The following is a 12,299-nucleotide window of genomic DNA, read 5'->3' on the forward strand; positions in this document are numbered from 1 at the left end:
CAAATAAGGATAATAATACAACCTACATCTTAGATTTGTTATGAGGGTTAAACAATTATTATTTGTATAGCCCTTAGACTAAGGCCTGGTGCAAAATATATACTGTGAAAATATTTGTTAAAAAAGAAATAGAAAATGGATTTGTAGTGAGAATTAATGAGCATTGATGTTATAAAAATGCTTAAGATGGTCTGGTGTAAAAGATGCTGAATAAATGTTAGTTCAAGGAACTTACTGTTTGATCCCTATCTTCTAATACCCAGTGCCTGGCTCATAATAACAGTACAAAATATGATAGAATATAATTATCAAGTGTGTGCCATAAACTTTGTGAGGATCATGAGGACTTTCTGGGTGAGAAATCTGGGGAGGCATTTCATCAAGGACAGGGAATTAAAGCTGGACCTCGATTAGGAGTTAAACAGATGGGGGTAAGGATTTCACAGAGGAGGCATAGAATCTGCATAAAACTGGAGGAAGGAAAGATCCCGTCACAGTCATGGGACACACCATCATCAACAGGACTTGGCACCACTTTCTGGGAGAATAATTTGTCACGGTCCAGCTTTTTAAGTGAGTTGGCCAAAGCTCTGTTTCAGTTCTGTGGTTTCAACTGGTCAGATTAACACTTTGATGACTCCTTATTTATTCACTTATTCACTCACTTATTAAAGAAGTATTATGTAGATTCCACTATGTGTCACCTATTTTGTTAGGCAGAGGTGAATAAAACAGAAATGGACCTCATCCCTTTTGAAACAGAAGGGAGAGGCAGACTATACACAAGAAAATAAACAAGTTTTGCTTAGTGTTTTAAAGGGTATTAAGAGGTCAGAGAAGTAAGAAATAATGGGAGGGGAAAGGAAGTTGTTTAGATAGGAAATGAGAAAAGGTCTCTTTAAGGAGGTGACATTTCACCCGAAGCTTGAAAGATAAGAAAAAAAGAGACTATTCCAGGCAGAGAAACAGAATGTTCAAAAGTCTCGCATTTGGTGCATTTGAGAAAGAAGCCCAGTGTGGCTGGTGTGGAGTGATCTGGGGGAGAACAGTAGGAAATAGGGTTGAGGATGGGAAGGGGCCGGTTCTTGCAGAGCTTTATTAAAGCAAATTGATAAGGCATGGAAACAGTAAAAAAAAAAAAAAAAAAAAAGTGTGTGTGGGTGGGGGGTTTATAATGTTACATAACTTTCTAAACCTCATGCAGACATTAGAGTGGATAATAAATTGAATTGGATGTGAGAGGAATGTGGAAGTAGTCTAGGTAAAATGTGATTGTTGCTTCATCTAAGATGGTAGATAAACAAGGATAAAGAGAAGTGGGCAACATTGCAATATACTTTAGAGATGGAATAGATGAGACTTGGAAATGGATTAGATGGGGAGGGGTAAAGATAGAAACATTAAGAGAAAAAAAAAGAATCAAGAATGAAATGCAGGTTTCTGACTTCAGCCACTGCATGGGTGTTGATGCCACTCACTAAAAATAGATACAGTTAGAACAGGCAGTTTTGGAGGGTGGGGTGGGAAGGAAATCAAGAGTTTGGTCTTAGCTGTTAACTTTGAGTATTGTGATGCATCCTAGAAGAGAAGTTCTGTAGGTATAGGAAAGCTTAGGCTAAAGATCTAAATTTGGAGTTTTCAGTATACAAATTATGAATAAAGCTGTGGGCATGAGTGAGAGTATATAGGGAGGATCAAGTCCAGGACAATATCCATGGAAAAGGGCAACATTCAGATACTGAGGAGAGAAGGAGAACACTGGGAAGAAGACTGAGATGTAATGATCAAAGAGGTAAGAGAAAACTCTGGAGAATGTGATATCATAGAACTTGAAAGAGGAGTGTTTTTAAAAGTAGATAGCCACCAACTGTATTGAAATACGCTGAGGATAAAAAAAAATGACTGCTCAATTTGGTAACATGAAAGCCATTGATGATCTTGACAAGAGCAGATGTATAGGGCTTGTAAGGATAGAAGCCAGATTCAGAGTGGGTTGGACACTTGAGGATAGTAAATCATGTTTGTATGCTGCTGAAAAAAAATCAGAGAGAAGGAGAGGTTACTGATGGGGGAGAGGGGTAATTAAAGAGACAATGCTAAGAAGGCAAAAGCCAGTGGGTTGAGAGATTGGTTTTTGGCTGGAGCACGGATGCTTTCTCAGGTGAAAGAGAAGAGGAAGGAAATGTGTTCAGGCAAAGGTAACAATAATCATCATTATTTTTATACTTATCAATAGTCACTGTGGCCCAGAAATGTTCTAAGTAGTTTTCATTTATTAACTCGTTTAATCCTCATAAGACTCTTATGAGATAGGTCTGTACACTTAGTCAATCAAAAGAGAGAGTTCTCAGCTCATAGTTTAAACTGTGGAAGGGGCAGCAGATGGGAAGTTTAAGAAGAGAAAGGTAGGACATAGTGTCACAGATGTCTAAGTACCCAAGGGAAATTGTAGGCAGTATTGAGAGTTCATTTGAGATTTGAAATCATGAATACTTGGTAAATTTACCACAAAATCAAATGGGACTTCTTCAACTTTCAGTAATCATACTTCAGTGACCTGACTTAATTGATGCTTAATTTGGAATCAGGGGTAGTTTCCAATGGCAGCAGTAATCAAATACTCTACTATCCCCAGTAACATTCTAGCCTCTAGTAAACTCTCATGAAGTTGCTTTGGCGTCTTGACCACAAGGAGCCCTCCACCTACCCCCCACCCATGATGTTCCAGCCCAGATGGAGGAACCACGGCCTCAATAAGAAAATGATATTTAAAATGACCCACAGCAGACCATTAGAATGATGACAGAAATTGGCCAGGTCCGAACCATATACTTAGAAGAGATCCAAGCTCTGTCCCACTCTACATCACAGCTTACCAGGTTCCTATCAGTAACAGCGGCACTTCTACCCCAAAATCACCATTAACTTTCCCCACTGGCAAGATCTCCTGAATGGGGATCAGAGAAGGCATTTAATTGACAACAAAAAGCAATCGATAGCTAATTCTATTGAGTAACTGTTTTGTATCAGGCTCTGGGCTAAGTGCTTTAATCTTCAACACAACACAGTGAGGAAGGTATTCTTATCAGTCCGTATTAAACTGAGCTTTAAGAAGATTAAATAATTTCTCTAAGATCGGGAAGCTAACAAGGGGAGAAGCCAAGAGTTGAATCCAGTAAGTCTAACTGCTGAACTTTGGCTCTTTAACAAGTATAGTATAATAGCAAATCAGTGAGCATCCTTGGCAGATGCAACTATTGTATATATCAATGTGTTATCATATGTTGTCACTATTCTATAAATTTTACTCAGAAACACCTGATTTTTATTATCAACTATATTGAGACTGGTTTCTACCCTCTCCTGTTCTCAAAATGAGGAACTAATACTTCAGGGATGATTATATAATTGATGGGTTTTATTCATATTTCCCTCTTTCAGAGCAACCAGTCTGTTAAAAAAAAAAAGAACTTATAATTGTTGGTTTTTACAAGCCTCATAACCTATGTTAAGACAATTTCCCCTGAAGTCAAATGTGTTGACACAAATGACATAGCCTAAGCTGAGTTTCATGAGCCCTGAGGTCTGGCAATAACCTAATCTTTTCCAAGCCTGTAATTATGAATCCAGATTTGATCTTTATAACAAATTCTAAGATAATTGAGGTCAATAAGAACATTTTAGGCTCGATATCTGGGCAATTTTAACTGTCCAGATTATTTGTAGATATACTGATAATAAACTATCATTAAAACAATGATAAAAGCCAACAACTGGTTGAATGCTTACTCTGTGCCAACTATATGCTTCATATGCCTGTTTCACACATAGCAAATTCTTAGGCAGAAACTTTTTTGAAGATAAAGAAAATGAGATGGTTTGAAAGATGAATTTAATAATACTGACTCTGCGTATAAAGCACTAAGTACAGGCTTGTCAAGTAGTACATGCTCATGAAATGGTAGGTATGGTTAGTAAATGGGATAAGCTAGACAGTGGAACAAGTATCCCATAATTTTGATCACTATTATCAGTGAACATACATAATTCAAATATCTGCCTTATATAAAATAACTCCCTTGTTGTTTTAAATGTCCAAATTACTCAGGTAATCAACTCTACCTCCCTATTCCTTCTACTTTTTTTAGTTGTGAGCTGTGCCTGAGACTCTCTCAGACTTTCTAATGCTATATAATTTGAAAAGTAACAAATATTTCTGTTATCTTTCTGTTTCTTCTAAGTAAACTTGAACTAACTCAAGATATTTTACAAATAGCTTTAGGTATTGATATTTGCAATAAGCCAGAGTTCCCTTCGGGTAAGATGAAAAACAAACCCAGCTAGAGTATCCTGGTGACCCGGAAGCCCAGACCTGCTGTACTCACTTATTTGGAGATGGCATGGTCATCTGGTTCATAGCATTTGGCTTACTGGTTCTGATTGTGACACATGATGATTCAAGTTTACCCATGTACACACCAGAACTTCACAAACTGACCTTTTTTGAGGTCTTTGAGGTTAGTGGGAGGGGGAAGAGAAAGCACTGGGCCACTCCGAACAAAGCAACTTTGTTTTTATGCCACTTGCTTGGACAAGTGTCCCCTCATGTGCAGCAGCTATTTGCTGTAGGGCTCTTGGCAGAGTGACTAAAATGTGACAGAAATTAAGGGCAAATTCTGAAGTCTTCTGGAAAATCACCCTCCCTAGCAAATAAATGTTAACCACGATATTGTAGCTCAATGAATTATTTCTTGTCATTCACTTCCTTGCTCACTCTTTTTTCTGTATGCCCATTTTAAAGGAGGTTGCATTGCATATTTGTCAGGCATCTGCTCTATGTTTCTCACTCACTGTACCAGATCTATGGAAGGCAGAGCCTGGGGTAAAATCATGTACTGTCTCTGGGATCCACTGTCTTGGTCTGTGAATGAAGAGTTGAACTACATCAGCGATTCCCAAGCTCTATACATAGTTTAATAAAGCATATTCAACATTGTATTTTTCATTTAAAGAATAAAAGAAAAGTATCTTTAGAAGCCACAGAAAATAAATCTTGACAAACTCTTCTTACCCAATAGCAATGTAAAGAGCATAGGATCCCAACCAAGGTGCCATCCGAATCTTCATAAGAGTCAGGTATGTGATGTTTTTATTCTCAACCTTGTAAAACTGGTTTAGAAACTCTGGACCTTGTTGTTTTCAACTTCAAAAAGTCTATGATTCTACAAAAGCTGTTCACAATACAATTGGAATTTTTATAGCTCAGAGAAGAGAGATGTATTCTTAGAGAAGGATAAATTATTAGGGCTTGGGAGACAACCAGTCCTATTCAATACTGACTTCTGATAGTGGATTCCTAGACAAATGAGTATACGACCCACAAAACAATTTCTGATTTCTGCTGATATTGGCCAACAGTCTAATTAATTTAGGCTCAGAGTGGATTTTTGACTTGTTTTTTTTTTATCAATCTCATTATCTTAATAGCCTACTTTAGCCAGATAATTCAGTTAAGACGTATTTATTAAACTACTTCTATTAACTTTCTCTTTGACTCTTGTCAAACATAACTATAAATTTTCTTTTCTTTCTTTTTTTATTCAGTGAGAGAAGAGGAGGCAGAAACAGACTCCCACATGTGCCCCGACCGGGATCTACCCGGCAAGTCTGCTAGGGAGGATGATCTGCCTATCTGGAGTAGCTCTGTTGCTCAGCAACTGAGCTCTTCTTAGTACCTAAGGCGGAGGCCATGGAGCCATCCTCAGTGCCCAGGGCCAACTCACTCCAATCAAGCCAGGACTGCAGGAGGAGAATAGAGAGAAAGAGAAGCAAGAGGGGAAGGGGTAGAGATGTAGATGGGCACTTCTGTGTGCCCTGACCAGGAATCGAACCTGGGACATCCACATACTGCTCCTACTCTCTACCACTGAGCCACTATAAATTTGAAAGAAAGAAACAATGACATCTTAAGTTCTTTAAAAGCCATATTTTATATGGGTTTTCTTTGTATATTAACTTTTTATGCAGAAGAGAGAAACAAGATGAAACAGTGTACAATAGTTCCCCCCTTATTTGCAGGAGATATGTTCAAAGACCCCCAGTGGGTGCTTGAAACAGTGGACAGCACCAAATTCTCTATACTGTATACTGTTTTTTTTCTTATACATATTATCTTTATTTTTAATTCATAAATTAGGCATCATAATAGATTATCAATAATACTACTAATAAAATAGAACAATTATAACAATATACTATAATAATAGTTATTTGCATGTGGTCTTTCTTTCAAAATATCTTAATGTACTATTCACCTTTTCACTTAAAGGAAGCATTTTACATACTCTTTGGCATATCTGAATTGTCAGCATCACTACTCATGTGCTTTGGGGTCAATATTAAGTAAAATAAGAATTACTTGAACTCAAATGCTGTGATACTGTGACAGTCAATCTGATAACCAAGATGGCTACTAAGTGACTAATGGACAGGTAGGGAGCGTGTACAACGTGGATTTGTTAGACAAAGGGACGACTCATAGCCCAGATGCAATGGAGTGGGATGATACAAGATTTTATCATGCTACTCAGAACTCCAAGCAATATGAAACTTAGGAATTTTTTATTTCTGTCATTTTCTAGTTAATATTTTCAGAATGCAGTTGACCATGGGTAACTATGGCAAAACATTGAATAAGAAGGGGCTATTGTAAAGGAAATTCAAAGAGGAGAGAAAGTGGCAAGAAATTGACTTAGAAAAGGAGGAAAATCCAAAAAAGATCTTTTAGGGAAAATCCCTGTGTCAAGGATGAGAAGACAAAGATACAACATAGGGCGTGTTTCATGATTCACATGCATTGGCACAGTACCTGGGTGATTCATTTGGTGGAAAACATAGCTGGGTCAGAGAACTTTTCACTGGCCCCAAACTTTCTTGGAGTCACTTGAAAGTTTCATTTTGTGTAGCTATTTTTTCTCCCTTTTTTCAAAATGGAAATACTAATTGCTTTGAGAAATATTCCTGACCATTGGGATTGATCTATATAGTCACTGAGATTTAGAATTAGATCATGGACTTTGGAGTATGGAAGGTGATTAAGAAATTGGGGCAGGTTTATTCCAAGTGACCTTATCTTTTGTCTTCAGACAACAATAGATAGATAGGAGGTCCCCCAAGAGAACCTTGTTGAATAGGTTCAAATCAGACATTCTGCCCTTGGGAGGTACAGACTAAAGCAGTGACTTTCACATTTTTTTGATAATGACTTGCAGTAAGACATACATTTTATTTCAAGATTCAGTCTCCGCATATTTGTGTTTTATAAAACAATGCCTTACTACATATGTTCTACCTGATGTTTTCTATTCTGTTCAGTGTGTTTGAGTCTTTTGTTGTTTTAAATAAATGCTGGCCAAGACCCATTAAATAGATGTTATAAATTACTGTTGGCTCTCTAAGTATGCTCCCTAATTTTCCCCCTGTTATCAACTTTCCCTACATTGCTAAAATTCAGTGCAGCCAGTTTTCAGGAGCATCTCTCTCACACTCCAACCTTCACACTAGAGTTGCAGTTTCTCAAACTCTATGCTTCTTTCAGTTTCCTGCCGTGTCATTCTCTTCCTACAAAGAGCAGTGTAGTCCTTTCTCTACAGCCTCTTTCTTTACTGGGCTAACTCCACCTATGAGATCAACATCCCTTCCCTTCAGGCTATGTTGACCCATTTCCTGCACTTTCTTGCTTATCCTTGGTTTATCTTTATCTCAGCCTAATCATGCTTTTATGTTTTTCTTCTCCAATGGACTCCTTGAAAGCAAAAGCTATGTCTTATTTTATATCCCCAGGATACTGTCTAAGGTTTGACACATACCTAATTATTATTATTATTATTTCCTGAAGTGGAGGTTTTCTGGTGATAAATTTCCTCATCTTTTCTATATCTGTGAATGTTTTTATTTCCCCTTTGTATTTGAAGGATAGCTTTGATGAATATAGTATTCTTGGCTAGAAGTTCCTTTCTTTCAGTACTTTAAATATTGGGGTCCACTCTCTTCTGGCTTGTAGAGTTTCTGCTGAGAAATCTGAAGATAACCTAATGGGCCTTCCTTTATATGGTATTCTTCTTTTCCCTGGCTGTCTTGAGGATTTTTTCTTTGTCATTGGTTTGTGATAATTTCATTATGATGTGTCTTGGAGTAGGTCTGTTTGGGTTAAGGTAACTTAGTGTTCTGTTTGCTTCTTCTTCTTATTATTATTTTGTCTAAGAATGCTTTTATTTACCTTTATTTATGAAGGATAGCCAGGCAGAATTAGAATACTTAGTTACTTTTTTGTTGTTCTTCTTCTTCTTTTTGAATAAATCATTCCAGTTTTCATGGTCCCTAATTAATAAATTTTGGATAAATGAGAGCCTGCCTATTAGTGAGTACTTAGTATCAAGTAGCTGCCTCTTTGTTAAGTTCTGTTTACTGCAAACAAGAAAGCATACTCTTATGGAAAGCATACTTTGAGTAGACATTGAGTAGACATGGTGTCCCTCATCAAAATTCCTCTGTTAATCATAGGAACTAGTGTAGCAAGTAGGTAAGAACTCAGGCTTTGGAGCTGCACAGAACTAGATTTGAATTCTGGCTAATCAGTTCCTCTGTAACCTTAGGCAAGTTACTCAATTTTTTGAAATCTCAGTTTCCTCATCAGCAAAATAGTAATGATCCCTTATTGCTGTTGTTAGGATTGTGTAGATATTGTAAGTTAATGGAATATAATTTCCATGAGGGCAGGAATTTTTATTACTTTGGTCCATTTTCATGAACTTAGAAGTTTGGTTGGCATATATTTGTTGTATAAATAAATATATTGCTCAAAATGGGCCCTCAATAATTCACAACAGCTCTAATATATATAAATTTCTTGTTGAGTTTACCACAGGTTTCCTTGAAGTATGCATGATATGCATAATTATTCTTTATAACTTCTCTGTTAAAGTTGGGCTCTGACCTGTGAGGCAACACTTCCAGGTTCTGACATTCTTCTTAAAGAATGCTGTATTTCAAGCTGTTAGTCCAAAATTCAGTTCAGTCATTTCAAGGATGTTTGATTTTTGTGGAGGTTTTTCAGTTCTATTTTTGAGTTGCCACAAATGGGCATTTGATTCTTTCTTCTTCCTTTGTCAGTTTTTTGTTGTTGTTATGCATCCGTTAACCATATCACCATTCACTGAATATTAGATAGACTCACACAGATTCTGATTCAGGGTCTTGGGTGGAAAATAACGGATTTCTCAGTGTACTAGAGTTGTTTTACTCCCTTTCTCCACAAAGATCTTATGTAAGATCCATTAGGATGGAAAATCCATTATTACCTAATGCCCTTTACTGTTTCCCATTCCATGAATAGATGTTTGTATTCCCAGGTTTCATTTTGGGCCTTTCCCATTTTTGTACTTTTATAAGTAACTTGTTCTACCACATAATGTAGGCATTGTTTTAAACTTTTTTGAATTTCATCAGCTTACCGACATCTCTCAATAGTACATTCCTACCAGAAAAACAAAACAAAGAAACAAATTTTATAAAGCAGGTCTCAAACTTTTCCACAAACTAAGACAAGTAAAATGATGGTATTGCTTTATTTTTATAATTTACCCAAGCAATAAGATTGAAAAGAGTCTGACCAGGCAGTGGTGCAGTGGATAGATTGTTGGACTAGGATGCAGAGGACCCAGGTTCGAAATCCTGAAGTTGCTGGCTTGAGCACAGGCTCACCAGCTTGAGCATGGGATCGCTGGCTTGAGCGTAGGATCGTAGACATGACCCCATGGTCACTGGCTTGAGCCCAGGGTCACTGACTTGAAGCCCAAGGTTGCTGGCTTAAGCAAGGGGTCACTTGCTCTGCTGTATGTAGCCCTCCCCCCATCAAGGCACATATAAAAAAGCAATCAATGAACTAAGGTGCCACAACGAAGAATTGATGCTTCTCATCTCTCTTCCTTCCTGTTTTTCTGTCCCTATCTGTATCTCTCTCTCTGTCTCTGTCAAAATACAAATAAAAGAGAATAAATAAAAATAAAGTGGTAAAAATAGAATGGTAAATTCTATGACACTATATGAATCTCATCTCTCTTACTAAGTTCATGAATAGGCAATATAATAATATACATTTATTCTCTCACTGACTTGTTCTCAAACTTAAGATTCACAGTCATACCAGGATGAGTGGGGCTCTTTTATTAAAATTTTGAAAATGGGAGGAAGAGTATATTGGGAAAGAATACCTTTTAGCAAGTGGGATCAGGAGAAGGGGAAGTTTGTCTAACTACCTAATAGGTCTCAGTTGGTTCAGTGATGAGGCCAAACTAGACCACAGACCACAGAAAGGCAGAGCTTTCTAGAGAAAATAGAAAACAGAAGGGTTAACATTTATGGAGCCCCTACTATGTGCTAGGTGTTTCACAGGTTTGTTTTATATCCTCACACTGAAACTAGGGGGAAGATTATTGCATCCATTTAAAAAATAAATATACTACTGCTCGATAAAAATAAATAGATTCAGTCACCTATCCAAAGTCATTCAATTCTTATGGAACAGAGTCCAATATGAATCTAAACCTTCAAAATGTGTAATCTTTCCACTAACCACACAATCTCAGAATGTATCAGTTAAACCTATATGTAACCAGTCAAGTAAATGTTGCACCTGACATTTTTAGATTTCTGACTTACAAACCTTCCCCAACAAACTGGGGAAAGGCTTCACACAGTGGACTTTGAGATGTCTTCCTCTCAGCCTTCTACCAGGAACGTCACTATTGAAAGCATCACTGTAACCTGAAAGGTCTTTTACATAGATTTGAACACCTTTAATGCAGCAGAAAGCATTATGTTCACACTATTCAGGCCTCTAGTACTTCTTAATAATAAAGAATTTGATTGCAGGATGAAGATATCACAAGGAAAAATAACATGCTATAATATAAAATAATAAAGGCATACATATTTAAATCCAACCACATGCATATTGGGGACACTTGGTCTATTGCACAAACACAGGCATCCAGAAGAAATGTCTTCTCTTTAGTGTTCCTTTATCTTCAGCCATGTGAGAAGACTTTTAAGGGTCTTACTTTATTCTTAAAGTTGACAGGTTAATCCTACATCAACAGAGTGGCTAGCTAAAGCCAACAGCTCCGTTGAATTCATTTCAAATGTATTCTTTTCTTCTTTTTTCTTTTATATTTTTGTATTTTTCTGAAGTTAGAAGCAGGGGGCAGTCAGACAGACTCCCGCATGCACCCAACCAGGATCCACCCGGCATGCCCACCAGGGGGCGATGCTCTGCCCATCTGGAGCATCACTCCATTGCAGCCAGAGCCATTCTAGCACCTGAGGCAGAGGCCATAGAGCTATCCTCAGTGCCTGGGCCAACTTTGCTTCAATGGAGCCTTACTGTGGGAGGGGGAAAGAGAGATAGAGAGAAAGGAGAGGGGAAGGGTGGAGAAGCAGATGGGCACTTCTCCTGTGTGCCCTGCCTGGGAATCAAACCCGGGACTTCCACACACCGGGCTGACACTCTACCTCTGAGCCAATTGGCCAGGGCCTCAAATGTATTCTTTTAAAATGGACTAGTCTCTGGTCTTCTAACATTCTTGAAATTTGAATTTCCAACATATAACAAAAAAAAATTTTTTTTAGTATACGAACTAATTGTTGTATAAGAACTAGGAAAATTGTTTATCTGACATTTAAATTTAACTTAACGTCCCATTTTGTTCGTTTGTTTGTTTTTGGCTAAATCTGACAACTCTACATTTTATTCATATGAAAAAGTGGCCCAGGGTAATTTGTATCTATTATCATCCAGTTACTTGGACTTAACCCAGAATGAAATCTGAAAATAATCACCCAAACATGGCAGTACTGATAAATAATATTTATGTGCATGAGCTCTGAAAATCATGCTATTACTACTACTACTAGGCCTTATTTTCTCCTTAGTAAAGGAGAGTCAGTGTGCATGTGCATGTGTGATTAGCATCTCCCTAAACACTCTGAAGAGAGGTGTTTGTTAGCTCATGAGTGGACACATGAGTATTTTTTATGCCTCACGTGGCTGCCCCATTTACCCAACAGCCAACATAGAACAAGCAGGTTTTTGTCAATTGATACATTTTAATAATTTAAGGACACATTTTTTTCCCCATTATCTTGAGAATCCAACGTGGAGCTTCTTCATTTGACCAGAATGTATTTCCTGAGGGTCTGATGTGTTCCTAGTGAGGCAGGAGGTCTGGGCTCTGGGAGAC

General features: G+C 37.6%; 1 protein-coding gene across 4 annotated transcripts in view; it reads left to right on the forward strand.

The window, feature by feature from the left end:
- Positions 1–12,299, forward strand: part of PDE4B (phosphodiesterase 4B) — a 523,623-nt gene that overhangs the window by 439,649 nt on the left and 71,675 nt on the right. The window contains exons 1-2 of one of the 4 annotated variants that reach the window (XM_066376499.1): positions 1,211–1,792; positions 5,079–5,136. The exons of 2 other annotated variants lie outside the window; for them this stretch is intronic. The gene's annotated coding sequence lies outside the window, so the exon portion shown is untranslated. Of the gene's footprint in view, positions 1–1,210; positions 1,793–5,078; positions 5,137–12,299 lie in introns of those variants that run through there. One more of the 4 variants, XM_066376501.1, reaches the window with a different exon arrangement.

This window comes from Saccopteryx leptura, chromosome 3 (assembly GCF_036850995.1).
Source record: "Saccopteryx leptura isolate mSacLep1 chromosome 3, mSacLep1_pri_phased_curated, whole genome shotgun sequence".
Classification (NCBI taxonomy): domain Eukaryota; kingdom Metazoa; phylum Chordata; class Mammalia; order Chiroptera; family Emballonuridae; genus Saccopteryx; species Saccopteryx leptura.